The sequence below is a fragment of the Triturus cristatus genome, chromosome 2_1 (assembly GCF_964204655.1).
Source record: "Triturus cristatus chromosome 2_1, aTriCri1.1, whole genome shotgun sequence".
Lineage (NCBI taxonomy): Eukaryota > Metazoa > Chordata > Amphibia > Caudata > Salamandridae > Triturus > Triturus cristatus.
The window spans coordinates 415888646-415901647 of NC_140581.1; the positions used below are offsets into that span (position 1 = coordinate 415888646).

The 13002-nt window shown below is 45.3% G+C and overlaps 1 long non-coding RNA gene across 1 annotated transcript; it reads left to right on the forward strand.

Annotated features, from left to right (window-relative positions):
• The first annotated feature begins 331 nt into the window (after nt 1-331).
• Nucleotides 332-3030, forward strand: LOC146865392 (uncharacterized). The gene is made up of 3 exons (XR_014976629.1): nt 332-425; nt 1881-1997; nt 2986-3030. It is a non-coding gene; the product is annotated as an uncharacterized LOC146865392 (long non-coding RNA).
• The last annotated feature ends 9972 nt before the right edge of the window (nt 3031-13002 follow it).

The following is a 13002-nucleotide window of genomic DNA, read 5'->3' on the forward strand; positions in this document are numbered from 1 at the left end:
GAGGAATACAGTGGAAATGCATACTTAATGTACAATTGGCATGCCTGGAATAGGTGGGCTAGGTTGGGTGGTACGTTGTACTACTACTTAGGCTTAGTTGTAACTTAGTTTTCTGGAATCAGAATGGAAGACTGGATTACTGTTGATAAATAGTAACTTAAGTAGTCGAACTGCGAATCCCCCGATATTACATGTTGACCAGATGAGATCGGTCAATGTAGTTATTGCAATTGTTGTTTACATAAGTGTTTTTTGACCGTTGTTGAAAAATATTGTATTTGTTTGACACCATCCATCAATGTTTGTCTCTTTCTTATATCTTTCCTGTTCATCAGCACCCAGGGGCAGACCGACAGGGACTGGGCAGTCGGCGGGACAGGAACACCACCAGGAGGACACCGCTGAGGGCTCCTCTGCTGGCCCCAGTAAGTCTTCTTGTTTTTAATAATATTTCTTATTCCATAACTTTTACTGCCCCATTTTTCCCGAACTATAGTGTTTTTCCAAATGCTATTTTTTTACCACCAATTATCCTTCGATCTGTACGGTTTCAAAAATCTTATCCCTGCCTCCGCTATGATGACTCTGAGTACTACTACTACTACTACATACTATCAGTCTGTCTGTACTGTAGTAGCTAGTCTTGCCCAGTTGGCCAGTGCCACTCTTTGTGAAAGGTTGTAATATAAAACTCATATTCACCAGTAGCTCGTACAATCCGTTGGGTCGTTGTCTTGTACTACTTTTACTCTTATTGATGTTGAGGCTTTGAAAATTCACAGCAACAACAGCCCTACCAGATTTCTTAATATTTTGATATGATACCCTATAGGACATACCACTGTTGTAGGGATCTTGCACATACATTTGCACCAGAAAATAGGATGTTGGTGATGGTAGGTTGGACCTTCCTTGCACACCTCAATCAGAAATTCCGCACCCACCACAATTCCACTGCTTGACTATAGTACTGTCTTGTCATACCTATTAGGTCTCGGAACCCTCCCCCCAAGATACCCAACAAGTACACAACCCAGAACATAACACACCCAACCTCTGTCGTGGAAGCAATTCACATGCACACCCTTACTTTAATTTGCTCACTCGTGTAAGTTAGTCCACACCAAATACCACCATGTCTATGTAAGTTTAAAATGTTTATTTCAATTTGAGAAGGTCTGTACACTGTTTTCTTAGCAGCACCAACCGGCAAATCAATAACATTAAAACAATATACATTGTTACACTTATACAGTTGGGAATTAAATCATGATAACTGAACAGTGGTGGAAGGCAGCACCACCATCCCATAGCAATTTAGTTTATATAAATTTATAAATGAAGATGTGAGTGAAGGGACCCCTCACCTCAGAAGAACCTAGTACTGGTAGTTGGTGCATCGTTCAGAAGCTCTGGTTCGTAGAAGGGAATCTTGCGTCTGTAATGCGAAAAAAGAAATGGTGTGCGTTAGTATATTGCAACTTACAAGCATTTCTCAGCCGTGCCAAAAAGTGTAGCATCTATGGATAAGCAATATGGACTAACAGTAACAGTAGTACACTAGTTCTTCCTAAAAAAGTGGCTTGTTAATGTTTGTTGACCGCTTGTACGCAGCGCGTAGACTAGACAGTAGCAGTGTGAGGCAGGTCATGTAGGCTCAAAGGTGTCTTAAGAAGCTGCAAGGTAAAGGTAACGTCACATGTGCATGGCTAGGGCTAATCAAGCAAAGGCTACAATGATCATATAACTATTAGTGTCTACTCTACTACTACCTGATTTGTACTAGTGATGTATGTTAGTATTAACTCATTTTTCAACCTTGCTACTGATCAATAGGGGGGAGGTGATATGACGCCTAATAAATGTGTAATGTTTTCTAGGCGCACTACCGACCACCATTGCCGGGGCCAGCGAAGGCGACGCGGAGGGCGAGGATGCGGCAGTTGCAGATAGCAACGGAGCGGTAGGGGGAGTGGCAGCACCAGTGGCAGGCGGTGGTAAGTTAGATTCATAATCCTTAACTATTGTTGAACTTGACAGCACACTCACTGCAAGGGTGTACTGTATGTATATGTATACTGTACAGTTGTGACTTAGGGCCCCATTAGGATGGTGGGCGTATTGCCCCCGCCGGGCCGGCTGGAATTCACTGCTGTCACCGCAGGGGCAAACCTCCCGCCATCCCTGTAGAAAATATTCAGACATGTCCAGGCGGAAAAGGGTTCAATATGGCGGTGGTGTCTCTCTCACCACACCGCCAGCCATATAATCTGCATTTTGGAATGCCTTTGCGTGGCGGCATTGCCGTCCGCCACGGAAAGGCATGCACACATTGCAGAGTATGCTTGGGGGCCCCCATGGAGGGTACCTACCTATACTATGGTACCCCCCGACTTTCAAAGCAAAACGTGACAGGCTCCGTGCGGGGCCCGTCATGTTGTGCTTGGAAAAGCAGCACAACATTTTAGCATTGCTTTCAGCAAAGCCAACCAGAATTTAAATTTAAAAAAACAGGGTGCGCTCGCCACTGTGCCGGGCGCATCATCCTAATTAATTGTCCCCACGGGACCCCCACCCTTTTTAGCAGTCGGATGGAGGGCGGGCAAAGTCCGCCCGCTATCCGATGTCGTAAGTAAGTATGAGTTGTTGGGGATGTTTGAAGAGTGAACTAGAAGACTAGAATTCCCTTTAATTGGTATAGGACTAGGAGCCGGAGTATTGAGTAACCAATGGCCTCATCTATCTGATTTCAACTCCGCTTTGAAAGTTTTATGGAGAAGAGCACCTGGTGCACTGTTCAACTAAAAAGTGTAAGACAGGTGGAAGGAAGAAGGACGGGCGACATTTAAAATGTTATGTACTACTGTGCTTTATTTTATAGTGCTACTCTACCATGCCACTATGTGTATAAATAATTACCTTGTCCTACTGTTTTATTAGGACTATATTTTACAATTGTCTTGTTTTTTTCTTTTTGATACACAGCTACTCCGAAACTCAACCGGAAGGAGTTGGCCGCCAAGGCATGGCACCGGAAGCTGGAGGCAATCCAGCAGGAATACCGGCGGCTGGTGGTCCTAGCCGAGGAGGAGGAGGAGACTGCAGCAGTAATTCAAGCCTCCCCCAGTGCCCCGGGCCCCAGCCACCGCCCTCCAGCGGTACGGCGCCACCGTCTGGCGGCTGCCCGCCGCCATCGTGCCATCTCCGGTGCCCCCCCCACTGTGGCTGCAACTGCCGCGGCCTTAGACGCCGCGTCGCCCATTTAGAGGACGAGATGCGCCAGATGCGTGTCCTCCTCCAGTCCCGCCCCACCAGTTAGTCCCTGTCACTGCCCCTTTTTTAATTCCTGTTCTTGTTCTTTACTCGCTTGGCCGTTAAGACTTTTTTCTACTGTGGACAGTGGTTGGGGTTAGGGAGGGGGGTGGGTCAGCTTTTGTGGGTTTAGTTTATTTTTGTTAGGGTAAATTAAATATATTTTTCTATGTTACATGCAATGTTGTTAATGTTTTGTAGGTGGGGTAACTGTTTTACATCACACTGTTTCCTTGCTGGTGCATGGCCGCCCATAGCCTGTGTTTGATTTCAATAATTTGCTGACTGTATAAGACACAAACAGATAGATGCGACACACCTCACTCATTGACTGGTCCTTCTAGTACTTTCAGTCTGTCCTCTAGTCTATGCATTCTTTGGAGTGGTGTGTGAAAATGAAATCATTGACAACATGTCCATTATTAATTCTGCCTCCCCCAAACTTCTCTCTTACCGGTGCTTGATGTTTATGTTCAACTGTGGCACAGCACTGGCTGCATTGTGAAGATGGTTTCCTTTTTCATACATGCCATGATTGGGGTGGTGGTGGTGGTAGTATAGTAGTAGTAGTAGACACTGGCAGGGTGGCAGCATTTCCAAAAAAAGAAAAGGAGACAGTCAATCGCCTTTGAGAGACTGTTAGAGGAGTAGTTGAATGAAGTACATTACAGAACTTACCGAGCAACAATTATATGCTCAAATATTTGACAAAAAAACTGAATGGTGGTTATGAGGATAGCCTACTAGACAGAGTTACAAACTATAGTTGTGTTGACTCGAGTCACTTGACTATGCCTACAGTCTAACAGTTAGTGCTGTATATGAGGAATGACAACAAACAAATCCAATCAATGCCGGCAATTCATGCTGAGGTATATGTTCCTTTGTTAAATAAAATAACCTCTGAAATATCCTACTCATGGGTGGGCAAGCAGAAGAAGATCATCGTTCTGCATTGAAATTGAAGTAGTGTTGCTTTCACCACATCCGCCCCAGCAAGTGTGTGATTAAGTATTGGTGTAAATTTAATTTAGTTACACCTCGACAATAAGTCACACAGCCCGGGGGAAGAGGGTTAGGGTTTGTTGAATGGATGGGAAGGGGGATTTTGGAAAAGGTTTGACATAGAAAAACAGTATGCATACATAGACAAACAAACGACAATCATTGAAGACTACCATATCCATATGTTAAGGGAGAAAAAGGCAATGCATGCATGATGATGAGAGACCCGGATTACATACACTTCTATTTCTTGTTCTGTTCCGGCCTTAATACTTTAACAGATAGCAAATAGAAATTTTAAATATTGGTAGTGAAGAATCGTAAACACAGAGCAAACCTAATGATGATTGATAATAACAACTCCAAGAACACACTGTTGTAAAGATTGTATACAAGATATTAATCAAATTATTTAAAAGAAGTTAAAAGTGGATACTGTTACTGTCTTATCCTGGTCAAAAATGTGGACTGGATTTTTGCATCTCGGCATTCCTCTTGCTCCTCTCGTCCATCAATCTTGGGTGTGTCGCCTCGCCCCTCGCCACTGCCCGGCTGGAAAAAAAGGTGATTGATTGGTAAGGTAATTAATATGCATTGTAATGTTTTACAAAGTTTTAGCCAAGGCCCGGACTGTAATTTTAGATTGAAAACCAAAGGGGATATTGAGAAATCAAGTGAAAACAAATGCACAAGTGATGGTGTAGTGCAACAAGAACACTTTCCGAGGTGGCATGTATGCATATGCATCATCTCTACTCTAGTCTGTTTCCAGCATTGACCTTCAACAGTAACAGGAGAGATCAGGCCCACAGTGCTTACCATTAGCACATCCTACGTTAACACTTTAGAGTCCTTTTTTTTTCTCTCAAAGAGTTGTACAAACGCAAAGCACATTATCCATTCCAAACATAGCATTTTACAGTTTAAGTTAGTAAAATCAATGCACTGCAGTCATCCCACCGCTACACTCTATTCAACTTCTACACAGACATTTGGGTCTGCTGTGGTTGTTGTTGACGTGTTTACCTTTAGGCTTTTCCGTTTTATGCCACTCCTGAAACATCCTCCTCCTGACTTCATCATCATCTCTGATACTTTTACTGACTGAAGATCGGCCTGCAGTATAAGTATAATTGTTATGACACAACAAGAGTAGAAATATAAATATTACTGACTTGAGTCATTCTTTATTGTGTACAGAAAGATAGATTACTACTAGTATACTTTGACATCACTTTGTGCACAACAAACAAACAACGCAAACACAAAGACCAATAGCTCAGAGTCAGGTGTCCAATGCATGCCATTAATTGTCATCATTCATTACCTGTTCCTTCTCATGTTAAGTTAACGGGCCGTCTCTTTCGCCATCATCATGATGGACGGTGCTGTTAAGTCACAGTCATTTGCATTACGCAGATTGAGTGAGTCCCCTTCCTGTATTGAATTAAAAGCAATGTATCACCAAGATGCAGGAGAAGTACACATTTCTTGTTTGCAAGAAGGGGAAAATTAGTGTGTTCTGTAGAAAGTTGATTAGTGGCAGTGCACAATTACATCAATTCATGCTCAACACACACAACAAAATCTACATCATTCAGTCTGCGATTCTGCGGCCAATGCATGGCATCAATCATTACCTGTTCCATCTTATTTTCAGTTAATGGCCAGTCTCTCTCGGCTCTGAAAGGAGGATAGCTATAGTAGTCATCTGATTCATGGTCCACTTGTTTTGGAAGGACGAGGAAAGTTTGAATTTGTTGTTACCATCATCCAATCATCATTCATGAGGGAAATGGAATTGAGCAGGAGATTCAGTATGATCGAGCGGAGGAGCTGGATTCTGAGGACTGTAGTGTCAAATGGCAGACACCTGAAACTTGTATCTTAAATTAGAAGAGCAGAAGACAGTGAGAATGGATTTGTTGCGATTCACAAGTTTATAACCGGAATGACAGACACATAAACAAAGGGGGAAAAAAGGGAGGAAGACAGTAAGTGCGAGCCTAATCGTCCTCAAACTCTGGGGGTTCTTCCAGTAGTAGGTAATCATCTGACACAATACTTCCGTCACCTGAGCCGCTGTCCTCATCTTCCTCTGTTGATTCATGCATTGTGTAATTCGGTGGTATGAAGTGCTGATTCATTTTGATCATTGTTAACCTCTCCACGTTTTTTGGAGATAGACTTGTCCTTCTCAAGGTTACAATGGAACCAGCAGCACTGAAAACACGTTCGGAAGAGACACTTGCGACAGGGCAAGCCAGATAGCTTATCGCCAGCCTGCTGAGCTGTGGCCATTCAGACCTTTTCCTATACCAATACTGCACTGGGTTTTGATCAACGTACACCTCTGTTGGGTCGTCCAGATAGGCCTGGACCATCCGCTCAATGTTCAGGGTTGCTGCTGGTAAGCTTTTGTGCTGTTTTTTCTGTGCATCAGCACTGTGCTTACAATAGCCCATCTTTACATACCAATCTGATAATGATTGTACTCGGCCTAATGATCCAGTTATTGTTTCTGTAGTCGATGGTGATGGTGAGTGTTGTGATTGTGAGCCAACCGCACTGCCCTCAGCCGACGAAGTTGCACTTGATTCTGCATGGCCTGCTTCAGTATCAGTACTTGTTATGGGTTGATGTGGTGGGCTTTTAATTAGCAGCCCTTCCTTTTCAAACTTAATGGCTGCTTCAGCTATACAACTTTTGTAGCGGGCAACATCATTGTCGGAAAAAGCAAGGAATGTCTTCACTAGTCCTAATTTTGCACGTGGATCCAGAATTGTGGCACAAATGTAATGTTTTTGTGACAAAATTTTATTTTGTATCCTTACATTTTCAGTTAAGCGCCTGGATAAGCTCTCCACCAAGTCATGGGCTTGCCTTCTGTCCTCTACACCTTTGTAGGATTCAGACACATTATTCAGCTCATGCTCTAGCATTTGCAACAATGGGATAGCTTGGCCCATTGTACAGTCCTCCTTGCTGACTTCACGTGTGAAGACCTCAAAAGGAGACAGCATCTCAGTCAGGCATTTAATTAGGGTCCATTGCTCCCTCTGAAGGGTCATGCCTTTAACACTAGCATCACTGCTTCTGTAACAGACATATTCATGGAGTGACCTGTGCTGTTCGTATAGACGATCAAGCATGTAATACGTTGAGTTCCAACGTGTTGCCACCTCCTGGATGAGTGCCTTGACTGGCATCCTAAATTCACATTGGATGATCCTCAGCTGCTTCCGAGCTTTAAAAGAATGGCTGAAATGAGTGCATATTCTTCGGCAGATGGCCAGTAAATTCCTGACTATGGGTTCTTTTTTCAGAAAGTCTTGCACTATATTGTTTATGCAGTGTGCCAAACATGGAACCCTGAAATAGGAACCAAGTTCCATGGCCTTAAGTACATTACTGCCATTGTCTGTGGCAACAAAACCAATACCAAGCCCTCTGGGCAGCAGCCATTCCAAAACCTTGGTGCGAAACTCTTCTAAAATGTTTTCAGCCGTATGAGATTTCTCCATGGCGAACATGGCTACAGTTGCATGTTTCCGAGTACCTTCAAAAATCGCAGCTGTGTCAACAACACCTCGTGCAGATAGTTGATCTCTAACCCCCACAAAAGAGATCCAGTGTGCAGTGATGCACATGTAATCTGTGGCTTGGCAACTGCTCCACATGTCTGTTGTCAGGTGGATATTGTGCACAGCACTCTGCTGCAAACCTTGACCAACCAATTCCAGCACATCATGATGTAGTGCCGGAACAGCAATTCGCGCAAAATAGGACCGGCTGGGAACCTTCCATTTAGGGCAGATGGCAGACACAAATTCAAGGAAACCCACCCCTTCCACAAATGAAAAAGGAAGAAGGTCCAGCGCTAACATTTTAGCCAGCTTCGCATTGTACAATCGTGCCGTTGGGTGGTTGCGTTGGAACTGCCCCTCCAACCTAAACATGCTCTCAATGGTAGGCTGGCTTACTTTCCTTAGTGGTGCTGTTTTCATTAACCCACTAAGGCTCAACGACACAGATTGTCTCATTGAGGTAGTCGCCGGTCGCCTTGGTGTCTCAGCCTGACTCTGAGTATGGCTCTTACTGCGGTGCCACTCTGATGTTACTGAGGAGGATGTGGGCGTTACCACTGCAGTACTGGGGACAGGGCTAGAAATGCCTCCCTCTTCTTCACCTTCCACCACAATAATATCGCTCCCTGATTCACCTTGACCAACTTCAATGGGTTGAGTTTTTCTACTTTCTTTTAACTTAAGTAGGTGAGCCTCCCACACGATATTGTGGTGTATTCTGAGATGACTTGCTTGTCCTCCGGTACCATAGTTTGTACCAAGCTTACCACGCCGAACACCTTGGCGACAAATTGAGCATATAGCAACGTTCTCCTCCTTGGCGCTAACAGAAAAGAAGTCCCAAACTGGGGAGGAGAATTTTCTGGCACTGCTGGATGTGCCCCTTTCAAAACCAGATGAACTTGAGGGGGTGCTTGAAAATATGTGACCCTGTCCACCTACAATCTGACTTTTACTAACACTACCTACTGAGATGGTTGAGCTGGATGTAGGTCCCTGCCGGGCCTTGGAAAATATGGCAGCTGGAGGTAGTGGTGGTGTAACCTGTGTTGGTGAGATCCGTGCTTCATCCCGCTCAGTAGCAGCCTTTCTGGATAGGGTGAGAATGTCGGTCTCCAATCCCTTTGGGGCGGGAGTAATGTGCGTGATGACTGGCTCGTCTTCATCAACATCATCACCCCCCTCTTCTACATCTACCTCCATAACTCTAAGTTTTTCTGGGACCTTCATTTTCAGAAGCAATGTCCTGTGGCGTACATCACTCTCAGACCGAGCTGGTGGGACCCAAGTGTCATCATGATCATCAGAAGCAGGGCTTGAAGAAGAAGATGATGGACTAAGCCTCCTTTTCCTTGCTGGTGGTCTGGAAGACAATTGATCATCTGAAACAGTGGTTTGACTTCGCTCCACTTTTTTTTCTGCAGGAAGCTCGATTTCCTGAAATGCCCCTACGTCAGGAGCAACAACTACTATGGTGGGCTGTTGCGGCGGCTGCTGCTGTTCTGGTTGCGGCGGCTGCTGCTGTTCTGGTTGCGGCGGCTGCTGCTGTTCTGGTTGCGGCGGTTGCTGCTGTTCTGGTTGCGGCGGCTGCTGCTGTTCTGGTTGCGGCGGCTTGACACTGATATGCTGAGTTTGCGCCTGCGTTGAACTTGATTGTGTACTACTTTGCGGTAATGACATTTCTTGAACATCGCTGCTCGTTAGTAGACTGGCTACCTCTGCGACACTAAAGCCCTTGGGCCTAAGTTGGTGGGTTTGGACCGCTGTGCTGCTCCCAGCTTGGTTCCCGGACAATGCTTTGGTGCCAAGAAAAACATTGGCCGGCACACCACCAGTCGTGGTTAATGGCACTTCCTTTTTCTGTTCCTTCTTCTCACCGGCAACTTTCTTGGTACTGGACCTCGTACCTTTCTTTGGGGCCATCTTCTTCAGATGTCAGGCAGGAGGCAGATGCACAACAAGTTCTGGTCACACGTGGGCGTGATGCGCAGCAGGACTTCTGTCTGGCTGGCAGTACAACGGGTAGCCAGGTGATGCCGATGACACCTCCTACTCTGTCTTTTGTGCACCTAAAAGCAAAGAAGACAGGAGAAGAACATCAGTGAAATGTTGCATTTGTTGTTGTGGTTCAGTTACTTAGTACTGTACTAGTGCAAACAAAAGATAGTCTAGCCATTTATGACTATTTTTTTTAACTAGAGCTATGTTATACTACTAGTACTGTGTACAGCCACACACTACACTCTCAGGAAGGATAGGAAAGTTAATAATAAACAACAAAATAAAAATCTAATGGAAGTGGGGTGGACCATTGCATTATTTGAGCATCTCAGCATCCATGGAGCTGCTGCTGGCAAAGGGGGTGGATGGATGGAAGCAGTAAGCCAAAGAGCCAATAGGAAAACCATGCAGGCCTATGGCAAAAGCAGGACACTAATACTCACAGTCCAAACACCCAAAAAGGCCACCACCCACATGGACACACACAAATCACAAAGAAGCCGGGGGCCTGGGAAACACCAGGAGCTGACAAAAGGCCTATAAAAGCCAGGTAAAGGATGCCTGCTAAAGCACACTGCTCTGACTTTTTAATGCAACAAAATGTAGGAACATTCACAGGCCCCAAAAAGCTCTGCAGGGTGCATGCATTGCACACCAACACACCAGTGACCAGACATAAAAAAAGCATGGATTGTCTTTAAGACAACCAACATCAGCAAGGCCACCCCCAAAAAAGCACACTTCCCCAACTCAATCCAATGCCATCCATGCCCTAAATGAAGTCTAAATTCAACAGATCGCATAGAAAACACTTGATCAATAAAGCTGTGGCTACCTGCTCTGATCCTAGTGGATGAAAAAGCAGGCCTGTTGGCAGACAAGGCCAGGCAAGCTTGCAGGCCTAGGCCTCAAAATGGCCACCAGCCACATGGCCAGGCCCAACAACATCAGCAAGGCCACCCCCAAAAAGCACACTTCCCCAACTCAATCCAATGCCATCCAAGCCCTAAATGAAGTCGAAATTCAACAGAGCACACAGAAAACAGTAGATTAATAAAGCTGTGGCTACCTGCTCTGGTCCTAGTGGATGAAAGCAGGCCTGTTGGCAGACAAGGCCAGGCAAGCTTGCAGGCCTAGGCCTCAAAATGGCCACCAGCCACATGGCCAGGCCCAACAACATCACAAAGGCCACCCCAAAAAACACACTTCCCCAACTCAATCCAATGCCATCCATGCCCTAAATGATGTCTGAATTCAACAGATCACATAGAAAACACTTGATCAATAAAGCTGTGGCTACCTGCTCTGATCCTAGTGGATGAAAAAGCAGGCCTGTTGGCAGACAAGGCCAGGCAAGCTTGCAGGCCTAGGCCTCAAAATGGCCACCAGCCACATGGCCAGGCCCAACAACATCAGCAAGGCCACCCCCAAAAACACACTTCCCCAACTCAATCCAATGCCATCCATGCCCTAAATGATGTCTAAATTCAACAGATCACATAGAAAACACTTGATCAATAAAGCTGTGGCTACCTGCTCTGATCCTAGTGGATGAAAAAGCAGGCCTGTTGGCAGACAAGGCCAGGCAAGCTTGCAGGCCTAGGCCTCAAAATGGCCACCAGCCACATGGCCAGGCCCAACAACATCAGCAAGGCCACACCCAAAAACACACTTCCCCAACTCAATCCAATGCCATCCATGCCCTAAATGATGTCTAAATTCAACAGATCACATAGAAAACACTTGATCAATAAAGCTGTGGCTACCTGCTCTGATCCTAGTGGATGAAAAAGCAGGCCTGTTGGCAGACAAGGCCAGGCAAGCTTGCAGGCCTAGGCCTCAAAATGGCCAGGCCCAACAACATCAGCAAGGCCACCCCCAAAAACACACTTTCCCAACTCAATCCAATGCCATCCATGCCCTAAATGATGTCTAAATTCAACAGATCACATAGAAAACACTTGATCAATAAAGCTGTGGCTACCTGCTCTGATCCTAGTGGATGAAAAAGCAGGCCTGTTGGGAGACAAGGCCAGGCAAGCTTGCAGGCCTAGGCCTCAAAATGGCCACCAGCCACATGGCCAGGCCCAACAACATCAGCAAGGCCACCCCCAAAAACACACTTCCCCAACTCAATCCAATGCCATCCATGCCCTAAATGATGTCTAAATTCAACGATCACATAGAAAACACTTGATCAATAAAGCTGTGGCTACCTGCTCTGATCCTAGTGGATGAAAAAGCAGGCCTGTTGGCAGACAAGACCAGGCAAACTTGCAGGCCTAGGCCTCAAAATGGCCACCAGCCACATGGCCAGGCCCAACAACATCAGCAAGGCCACCCCAAAAAACACACTTCCCCAACTCAATCCAATGCCATCCATGCCCTAAATGATGTCTAAATTCAACAGATCACATAGAAAACACTTGATCAATAAAGCTGTGGCTACCTGCTCTGGTCCTAGTGGATGAAAGCAGGCCTGTTGGCAGACAAGGCCAGGCAAGCTTGCAGGCCTAGGCCTCAAAATGGCCACCAGCCACATGGCCAGGCCCAACAACATCACAAAGGCAACCCCAAAAAACACAATTCCCCAACTCAATCCAATGCCATCCATGCCCTAAATGTGCTTGAAAATGAAATACATTCAAAAAACAAAAGGAACAGTTGCTTCATCATGCATTGCACACACACCCATGAGGCCATGCCCATGGCTAGCTCGGGCCTACTACTACAACCCACAAAATAAAAAATAAATAAAAAGGAATGATGATAATTAATTAATTATCAAAAATAAATTGTAGTTACAACAACTGCAATGCCCACAATCAAACACAACAACCACTTACTTGTAAAATATCCTATTCCAAAAATCCTGAAATCCAATTGCAATGATGCAGCAGACAAAAAGAGTGATCTTTCCAGCTCCAAATCCAAAGGCAGAATGAGCAGGAGATGGACAAAGCACTGGGAGGAGCCTGCTGGACAGGAACAGGAAGTTGGAGATTCTGTGACACTTCCTCCCTCTCTCCACCTTTTAAAAAAATGACTCCTTGCACAAAAAAGGAAAGCCAAATGTCAATGTAAGGAGTTCTTTTCA